This window comes from Belonocnema kinseyi, chromosome 9 (genome assembly GCF_010883055.1).
Source record: "Belonocnema kinseyi isolate 2016_QV_RU_SX_M_011 chromosome 9, B_treatae_v1, whole genome shotgun sequence".
Taxonomy (NCBI): domain Eukaryota; kingdom Metazoa; phylum Arthropoda; class Insecta; order Hymenoptera; family Cynipidae; genus Belonocnema; species Belonocnema kinseyi.
Genome location: NC_046665.1, coordinates 108,689,560 through 108,700,151, shown reverse-complemented (window position 1 = coordinate 108,700,151; position 10,592 = coordinate 108,689,560).

The window sequence follows — 10,592 nt, the reverse complement described above, 5'->3', positions numbered from 1 at the left end:
GTTTTAAGGGAGAGTGGGGGTCCCGAAAATTGGGAAATATATTGTGTAAATAAATTAACTAAAAATGCACGAAAAATAAGAGAACGTAATTAAGTAAAGAAAGTGAAATAAAACAGAACGTGTAAAAATCCATAATTTGCACATTTAAAATTTATATTTATCAACAGGTTCGCGAATATTACATATGAGAGCACCATTTTGTAAATATCTTTGAATTTTTGAAAGTATAAAAAAAATGCTTCTAGTATAACCCTTTGCTGTATGCCAGTATGAATAAAACCGGTACAAAAAATTCCATTTGGAGAAAAAGTCTAGAAACCAAGCCAAACTTAAACCAGAATTCTGGTTCCGATAAGTTGATTACACATTTTTCATCTGGCGACATGGACGAAATGAACTAAATGAGTCATCAACTCCCTTGTATACAGAGCTGTCTCCATAATAGACAAAGATAACTTACGAAAGGAATTACAAAACGTTTAACAAATCCTAATACAGAACTATTACACGAAGAAACAAATTGATAAAGCAATAAGAAAACACACATTAAAAAAAGCAAGTCAACAGAACCTACGAAAGAAAGAGACAGAAAAATGACCACCACCCTACCCTACATCCAAGGTGTCACAGAACAAAGAGGAAGAATTCTCAACAAACACAGCATCCAAACCATATTTAAAACACCTGCGAAAATAAGACAACTACTAAATGACCCTAAAGATAAAAACGCACCCCTTAGTGATTCAGGAATATATAAAATTCCTTGTTCTTGTGGCAAAGTCTATATTGGAGAAATCGGGAGAGCGGTAAGCCAACGTATGAAGGAACATGAAAGTAAAGTCAGGTTAAAACATTTCACGCAATCAGCACTAGCTAAACATCATATCGAAACAAGACATAACATTTTATTTGATGAAATAAACAGTCATTGCAAAAACACAACAAATTTCCAAGAAAAGATAGAGAAGCCATCGAAATCTTAAAACCCTAATAACATCAATAGGGACAATGGATATAATACCAATCCAATTTGGCTTTTCGTTCTCCCGGATTTAAAAAAAAAAATTGGCTCTGGCCAATCACAGACATCGTAGAAAGTATACCTAAGAACATCATGACCTGATACCTTAGTTTCATGTCAGCCCTGAAGATGTGAACTGCAATCTCTTATTATCAAATGCAAATATGCCAGAAGATTACCGTTGGCTTTTAATTTGTGATATGACAACTAAAAAGATATATTATACAATCCACAGTAAAGGAGTTTAATATTCCTTCGCTTTACTCTTAACAAAACTGGTCATTAACATTTTTAACATTTTTTCTTCTACTTGGAAAAAATGACGGTCGATTATTATCTGACCTTCACTTAGACAATCATCTTTAACTCTATTGGTGAATATAATATTATATAAAAATATTAATAAGCTTTCCGCAAAGAACAATTGGTCCCATTTAACAACTCCACCCGAGAAAGTATAAAAGTTTGGCTTTACGAATTAGTTGACAATTTGAAATTTTTGCTTGAGCAAATATAGATTATTTCTACAAAATAATAGTTGCATACATATCGTCCTAGTCCTCAGAAAATTCGTTTTTGAACTACATTTTTATATCACAAAAAAATCATTACTGCACAATATTTCGGCAATATTTAGATGTAGATCTTTTTAAATTTTCTCAAATCCAAAAAGCGTACTCTTAATAATTGATTTTGCAAATCTACATTTCGAATATCACGAAGAATAAGATCTGTTATGATCGGATATATGATCTATGGTGAGAACTTGAAGCAAACGATGTGCCCTGTAGCATTGATAACAACTTTTACACAATAGTGAATCACTGACTACATTCCTTCGCAGCTGGCCACGAGCTGAACGAAACAGAGAACAGATTCCGTTCTCTATCTCATTGCGTTTTTGGCTGTTAAAATAGCAGCCATCAAAATGAAAGTGGATCAGCAGCTTCTTATTGATGAAGTCCATCTGGAAATTATAGACACCGAAGACCTGACTGAAGCTGAAATTATAATTACTAGAAATAATTAACATCAAGTACCGGTCCCCTAGAATCACATCTGGACATTAATAATATTGATGTAACCAGCAAATACCAAAAAACTACAGCACCTACTAAATAATATCGTCCATGTTGTATTAGGTTCCATAGATGTTGAACCAACACACAGGCATTCTCTGTCCAAGATGAACATCACAAAGAATCTGCGTTCACCAATAAAACATCTGAGCAGGAAGTTGTTCCATATGCATTTGAACACAACACAAACTGTGTTAGAGGTTCAAATCCTTGTGCGTTACAAAGCTGTGGGAACCGTTAGTAAACTAACCAGAAAGACACCAAATTTTCTCAATTGGCACACGTGAATGGCTTCTGTTTGCACCTTGGGGAAAAAATTAACATTGCCTATTTTAGGAAACAAAGATTAAATCTTATAGTGGATTGCCAGTATCCAAGCGGATAATGATATCCGAGCGAACTCATAAGGATAGCGTTTAGGCATGAATTTAAGACGATATGGAGAAATTCTAAACATACTTTCTTTCTCTGATTGTGATTCTGGCTACAGGCAATGTGCACGCAAGATGGACTTAACATCTTAAACATTTAGGTTTAGGAATTTTTTCCAAATTTTCGAATGTAAGATACCAAGTTTTTCTATGAGGGAAAAACTAAAATAATTCAGAATTTGCAGGTTATTCGAATCATATTTTGAAATAAGCACGTTGTGAATTCCGTATAACTGTTTTCTCTAAAAGTAACGATTTTTAATTTTGATTGCGGCTTTAAATTGAAAAAATAGATTAGGTAGATAAATATGTCTTTTTTTCATTTTTAAGTGATCGCTTATAAATACATTATGTTGCTCAAAATGTCGTAACTGATTCCAAGACTTTACAATAGTTCTCTATCATTGTTCAAATATATTTGATTTTTTAAACACAAACGCGTTATGACGCCAATCGTTTCACAATTAAAAGTTTATTATTTTAAAATTTTAAAAAAGTTGACATCTTTTAGAACGACTTTTCAAACTATAATGTCACAATTGAAGCGCGGCATGCCATAACAGAATATAGGATATTTCTTCAGGAAAGGCGGGGTTTCCATTTGTCTGGGTTTTAATGACGTTCGAGGGCCTCCCCACTCATTAAACAATATTTTATGTCCTGTTCTACGATGCATACTTTTTATGAAAGTCTTGATTTTTTTGCAGAATCAACTCCAAATGTTTTGCCTAAGACTCCCTGCTATCATATTTTTCATAGTGACCAAAAAATATTAGTCATTCAAACAATATTTATAAATAAATGCACATTTTGCCAATTTTATGATGATAAGGCTTGATTTTTCTTGCGGAATCAACTTAGAATGTTTAGTCTAAGACTCCTTGCTCTCATGTTATTGATATGAACCAAAAAATGTTAGTTATGTAAACAATTTTCATAAAGAAATGCACATTTTGACCATTTTATGATGAAAAGGCTTGATTTTTTTAGGAATCAACTTAAAATATTTTCCCTTAGAGTTATTGCTATCATATTGTTCATAGTGACTCAAAAATGTTAATATATGTAAACAATTCTTATACACAAATGCAGATTTTGACCATTTTTTGATGAAAAGGCTTGATTTTTTCACTGGATCAACTTAAAATGTTTTTCCTAAGACTCCTTGCTATCATATTTTTCATCCTGAACAAAAATGTTTATTATTTGAACAGTTTTTATAAGCAAATGCACATTTTGCCCATTTTTTAAATGAAAATGCTTGATTCTTTTTTCCCAAATCAAATTGAAATGTTTAACCTAAGACTGCTTGCTCTCATCTTAAAGAAAGTATATCCTACACTTTAGCTATACTTAAGCTATACATCAGCTATGCCTTTGCTGGACTTTAGCTATACTATTTCAACGTATTTGAAGAGTGGAATCTTCTCATTTACCATACATTTTTTATACTTCTAAAAGTTGTAACTGACAAAATCGCATGATCGAATATCAATTTAACCATTTTTAATACATTATTTGCATTAGAAGTTCATTCATCTGTCTTGTCTTTACATAGAAATATCATCAGCCACGCCGCCCAAAACAAGGGACTCTCTGGCAAATTTTGGGATTAGTAGCGAAGATGCAAATCATCAAGGAAAGCCTACTTTAAGTTATAACAGAAGTGTTAATTAACCAAACTTTTTTTAATAATCAACTTTTGAGTTAGAAAATATCAAACACGCATAGAACCTTTTTGTTACTATTTAGATTAGAAATTTTCGAAAAAGGATGCCAAACCGAAATTTTATTATTTTTTATTGAGCCTATGTTTTTAAACTTATTCCCTTTTGAAGTATAGCGTTTCAGAGGATATTTTTATAAAATTCTGTAGGTCTCCTAAAATCCTAGAGAATCCCTTAAAATCTCTGTAGGTGTTTAGAAAGTTTCAAAACCCTCTAAAAGTAGTAGATTGTGAAGCTGACCAAACGAAGCAAGCTGCTATTAAAGAATCTGTAAAATCAATCAAATTTTTAAGAATGAAATAGTACATATATGAGACTGAAAAGAAAAAGGACCTTGAACTTTCGGGACAAAATGAAGATGTTGAAACAGAAAATAAACATTTCCTAAATAGTTGAAGCTTCAATGGAAGCTATTAGAACCAGAAACCTTATACCACTTTTATAGGAAAAATAATATTAACATAATTCAGAATTCCAATTTTTTTGTAGAAAAAACAATATTTTGATTAAAAATCGTCTTTTCTGAAGAAAATGTATACATTATACAAAAGTCTAGTTATAAAAGGCACCCAACGTGAGGCCCGGGTGACGCAGAAGGGAAGTTATAAAGATATGACGAGATTGATTTAATCGGAACTTAACAAATTCCAATCCTAAATAAAAACAAATGGAATTTTAAAGTATTAGACAAAATAAAATTCACATAATTCAATTAGAACGACTAAAGTTCCAATTACAATTAAATTTCTTTTTAGGTGCCAGGTGTCGCAATAACAGTGGAAAATTAAAATGAAATAATTAAACACTAAATTTGCTGGAAATTAACTTCGAATAATTTTGAAATAAAAATATTTCATTGAGAATTAAGTAAATTATTACGAAAAATAAAAATTTTAAGTCTAGGTGAGATTCAATTAAAATGGAGTTGAAAAAAAAAATTGAAAAATTAACTTAAAAGTTGTCTTCAATAACAAGGGAATGAAAAAGAATAAAATTAAATAATTGTGAAAAACAACTAAACTGAAATAAAGTTTTGAAGAAAATAAACTTCATTCTCATTATATTCAAAACAAATAAATTTATGGTTGGGAAGTGGATGCGAGAAGGGAAATCTATTTAACAATATAATTGAAACATTTGAAATAAGGGAATTTAGAAATAAAAATATATCAATAATTGAGAATGCTGTTTCCAGTTCAACTTTTTGGGACTTTGTGCATGTCATCATTGACAAGTGACACAAACTTCCTTGATACTTTTAATTTGCTTATTAATTTTAATTAGGACCGCTTAGTGGGAATAAAAATCTTTCGTTCATTTTTTTTAAAGTTTCAATGATGAACAAACAAAATAACATTAAGGTTAAATTATTGTAACACTGACTTAACCTGAAGGCAACCTCTACCATCCAGTTTTCAATTGAATATTGGTGATTATTGTTCAGATAAACAGTGTTTGTTTATCCTTTTTAATGGAACAATGATTAACAGACAAAACTGACGTTTTACAAATATGAAAATTTTTTATTTAATTAAATTTAAATTGAACTATAATGTATAATAGGTCATGTGTGGATAGTTTTTTCATCCTTTTTGAAGTCACAAGGATTAACAAATAAGTAACAACAGGTGTGCATGGCAGCAACATTGGTATAACCTCACAGCAGCCTGAGTAACAATCCACCGATCAATTGAGCCTATTATGGGGATACTGAACAATAATTGACTCAAGTGCACCTCAGGTTTTAAAACTTGAAATTACCTGAATTTGAGTAGCCCGCGAGGATAATTAATATTTTAATTGAATTGTATTGAAACAACGTGCATGATAACATTGAGTGTCCGTGATTGTATTTCATCTTGATTTAAATTGATTATATGCGATTTTTTGACATCTTAGTTTATCAAATTCAAAACTCACTATAAAGGCTTTTAATCTGAAAATATTTAATGTCAAATAAGGAAGTGACCTTGTAATTTTGAATAATTATTTGAATTTAAAACTACAATATTGAAAAATTTCAAATTTGAAACCTGCAACAATTAATCTGAAAATTAATTAAAGAAAAAACTTTAGTTTCAAGGCCTCAGATTAAATTGATTCACGTATAGGGACATCCTGAAGACGAAAACAAATTTTATGCTATTGCATCTGTTCGTCTGTCCAGCAGTCCTTATTTGTTGTTATTTTTTATTTACGAAATAATTGATTAAGACCATATCTTATATATATTCCAAACCATTCTTTTGTACATGCAAACAAGGACATTCTTATTGAATGAGCAAACGAACTTACCAAGTAAAGTTTGATCGAAATTAAATGAAGTACTCACTCAAATACATTACAACTGTAGTTCCTGTTCTGTCCGCTAGGCAGCACATGTATTCAGAATCCACAAACTGATCAACGAGCCCCTCTCTTTGCATCCCCGTCTATTTCACATTTTAGAACTCAGCTAATATTTATATTTTGCCAGGGTGATTTGATAGGGTAGGAGTAAATAAATGTCTTCATTTGGTTTTGGGTGGGTTGTAATGTATTCGCGCGAGGACATAATATAATTTCGATCAAACTTCACTTGGTAAGTTCGTTTGATCGTGCAATTATATTGCGTGCATTCAGTACAGCAATTAAATAACCCGTCATGGTCGGGGCATCCAACTCCTTTATGCAGAAATATTTCCCAGTCCAAACTTCGAAGTCATCCTTTTTGATTCCTTCTCTGGCTTTATCGTCATTTTCAAGGCTTGAGACGAAGTAGGATCTTCTCCCATCTGGATAAAACAGAAAAAACCATTCCTCTGAAAATCTCTCAAATAATAATGCCAATGTGCTGAAACAGCTGATACCAGACTGATACGTATGTCAGACCAAATATGTTTATTTGCATTTCCAGTGCAAACATTAGTTCTTGCACTATTGGTGCATAATGTTCGTGAGCGATTTTGGTTTTTTGTCCCATTTTGATAAATATAAACGTTATAACTATCCCATTGATTACATTGCAAATTGCTTGCAGGGTTTGACGACAGCACTGTCGGTATTTCTCCAAAATAGAAATTAAAAAAAAATTTTCACTATTCTAATTATTTAGGACCAGAGAAAAATTCTTGAATGCCTTCAATTTATCGTGCTAAATTTTTAACACGATATCTCCTCCCGTGTGGACGTAAGATGGGAAAGAAAGCTTTCACTGGTGTTTTCTTTAAAAAAATTTTTTTTCAAAATTTCGACCGGAACAAAGCAGATACATGAGCCTCATTACCTCCTCTTTTATTTTCCAAACTTTCAGAGCGATACCTCATTTCGTTTAGACGTAAGTTGGGAAAGAAAAATTGAAGACCAGGTTTGGTCACGTGACCCTCTCGTCACATGGCCTTAATAATCAATACAAATTTGTTTACTTACGAGATGTCATCATTCCTCTTCGACTTCATCACCAGGAGCAATTCCATCATTAGGAGCAGCGTCGTCGTCACCCGACTTTCCTCTGTTGTTGCTTAACTTTCCTGCGTCGTCGCCTTTGTCTTCCTTGTCGGCTTTCTTCCCGTCGTCGACAGTCTTGTCTTGTCCATTCAGATGGTTGTTTTTGCTACTAGGCGTCTTACAGGCTTCTCCATCGCCGACTTTACTGTCCTTCTTTACTTTGTCTCCCCGCATCTTGTCGCCTTTTTCAGTCTGTCGCTTCAGCTTCCCTAAGACCTTATTGAGATCCTCCTCTTTAGCACAGTTTTCGCAGAATTTTCACTAAGCATGTCAATTAGACTTAACAACACGTGCGCCTACTCGCACAAACGAAAGAAAACTGAAACAGACGGGCATGAATACGTGTGCTGCCTAGCGGACAGAAAAGGAACTACAATTGTAATGTATTCCAGCGAGGATGCAATCTAATTTCACTTGACCTTTTTAATTCAAGCCTTGGAGAAATGAGATTGGCGTTATAATAATGTTGCATAATTGAAATTAGAAAATAACACAAAAGAATGAATAAGATACATCTGAAATTTTTTTCATAAAACATTAGCCTCATAAATGGATAAAAACGAATATTTTTTATAAAGATATCTATAAATATGTTATTGAATTATATGCGATAAAATTTCGGTTATAATAATTAGAAAAAAGTTTTTAACAATATACAGTGAAAATCTTCAATAGCCCTCCCTTCTTTAGCCTTTCCGAGAATTGACGCCGCGCCGCATGTAGGTGTGAAAGGGCTACGTAGGGTGCGCGGGACCTGCGGCTGTCACTCAGGCGGGCAGTCAGGCGTAAACCAACAAAAGCGTAGCAGGCTATAATGAGTTCGTTGCCATCCAAGGTCAACCCCGAAATCGAATATGGCGGCTAAAGTTTTGAAATTTTTTCACTTTTTTTTAGATTGTATGCTTTTAAATGGATGACTTAGCACTTGTTTCCATTTTGGGGAACTCCTGAACCCTAAAATTTTGAAATTTGATCCTGATTTTTATATTTTTAAATGCAATATAAGTTACCACTGTAAATTTAACCCTGAAATGATACACCTTCAGAAAATTACGTAGCTGAAACTTGGGATCATTTGGACCCCAGCATTTTTAAACTGTTGCAAAGAGTTTAATTGCCAATATCTTTGTTTACAATTTTTTTGGGTATTCTTTAAAAACTTTCCTGAAGAATCCATAGGGATATTAGGTTCAATTTTATTTATAACACTTCGAAAAACAATGAAATTTACAAAAGAAATGAAAAATTCACGGTTTTTGCAAAAAAAGATGTACCTTTTTAAATTTTTGTTATTTTTGTTTAAAAATTAGGGGCTTCACATCTTAAATCGTATTATTTAAAAAAGTTCGAGTGGATAAGCGAACTTTAAGAAAAGGTATTTATTTTAAGAAAAAACTCAGGATTTGTCTGTTCTGACAATTTTATTATTGGAAAATTTTTTTTCAATATAATTTAAAAATATTTTCATAAAAAAAAAAGTAACCGAAATCACTCGGATGATAATCATTGTCTTCAAAGTTATTTTTCTCGCCTGAAGACTATCTATCAATTGCTTCTTTATCGACATTTTGTGTATTTTAAAATTGTAATTGCCAAAAAAATTCGCTCAAAGTTCAAAAACACTTTTAAATTGTACATGAGTTTAGGTATATTTTCGTTGCGCCTGGGAAGGAGCAAACCGCCACCATGAGTGTACTCATGGTGAACCAAATATCGGCGTGGCTCATTTCTTCTGTAGACAGCGCATAATGGACGATTAAAAATTCCTGTTAATTTTGTTATTTATTTATCAACAAAAATTAAAAAAGAATTTTAACTTTTCAAGTATAGCTATATTTTAAAAATGCTTTGATTTATTCAAAAGTAACTGAAAAACTAAAAGCAACTATCCAAAAAAGATGTCCAACAGCATTACAAATTTAAAAAATATGTATTGAAATTATCATTGACAAATAAGTAAATCAAATGGTTTAGTGGAAATTGGGGGCGATTCCTGACTTAATTTGCGCCAAGTTTGAACAATTTATAGACAAAAATATTTTTTTTAGTTGAATTAATAAAAGTTACTAAATAATTTATTATCTTCAAAGCAATCTATGTGAAGAAATATCCATATTTGGTATTTTTATGAAATAGATCAAGTCTTTTTTATGGAATTGATTATATATTAGTTAAAAATAAAACCTAAGTGTCATATTTGATCATAAAATAAAAAATAATAGCTTTTTAAACTACCTTAATTAATAAATGCACCATTTGGCTATTTTAATATAGACAAACTAGATTTCTATGATGCCATTAACTGTAACTTACTGACTTATATATTTTTAAGAACATTTTTATGACCGTTAACAATTTATTATGGCAAAAAGCAATTATTTAATCAAATTTTTATCATTTTAGATCTTCATAAATAAAATAACGCTTTTTCAACGAAATCAACAGAATTTAGCAATAATTTCTTATTATGAGTCGATAATATTTGATCATTGTTTAACAAAACTAAATAACATATTTTTAAACTTTTTCCAATAGTCATGTAACGATCCACTATTTTTATTTTTATTAATAATTTAATTCACGTAGTCATAGGCGGTATAAACTATAAGATTTTTACAAGTATTTCACAGCCTCACATCATAAAATAACACGTTATTATGAAAAGTTTAAAAATCGTGTAAAATATGGCTGCTTAACCCAAAACAAAGTCGGCCTCACTTAAAAAGCAGGAAACCGATTCAATATAATTATTATTATTACACCATTAAGCCATTTCCCTTTCGGGGTAGGAGTGACTCACTCGGCAGGGGAAAGGAGTAGTGTGTGGATGGGATAGAGATTTTTCAGA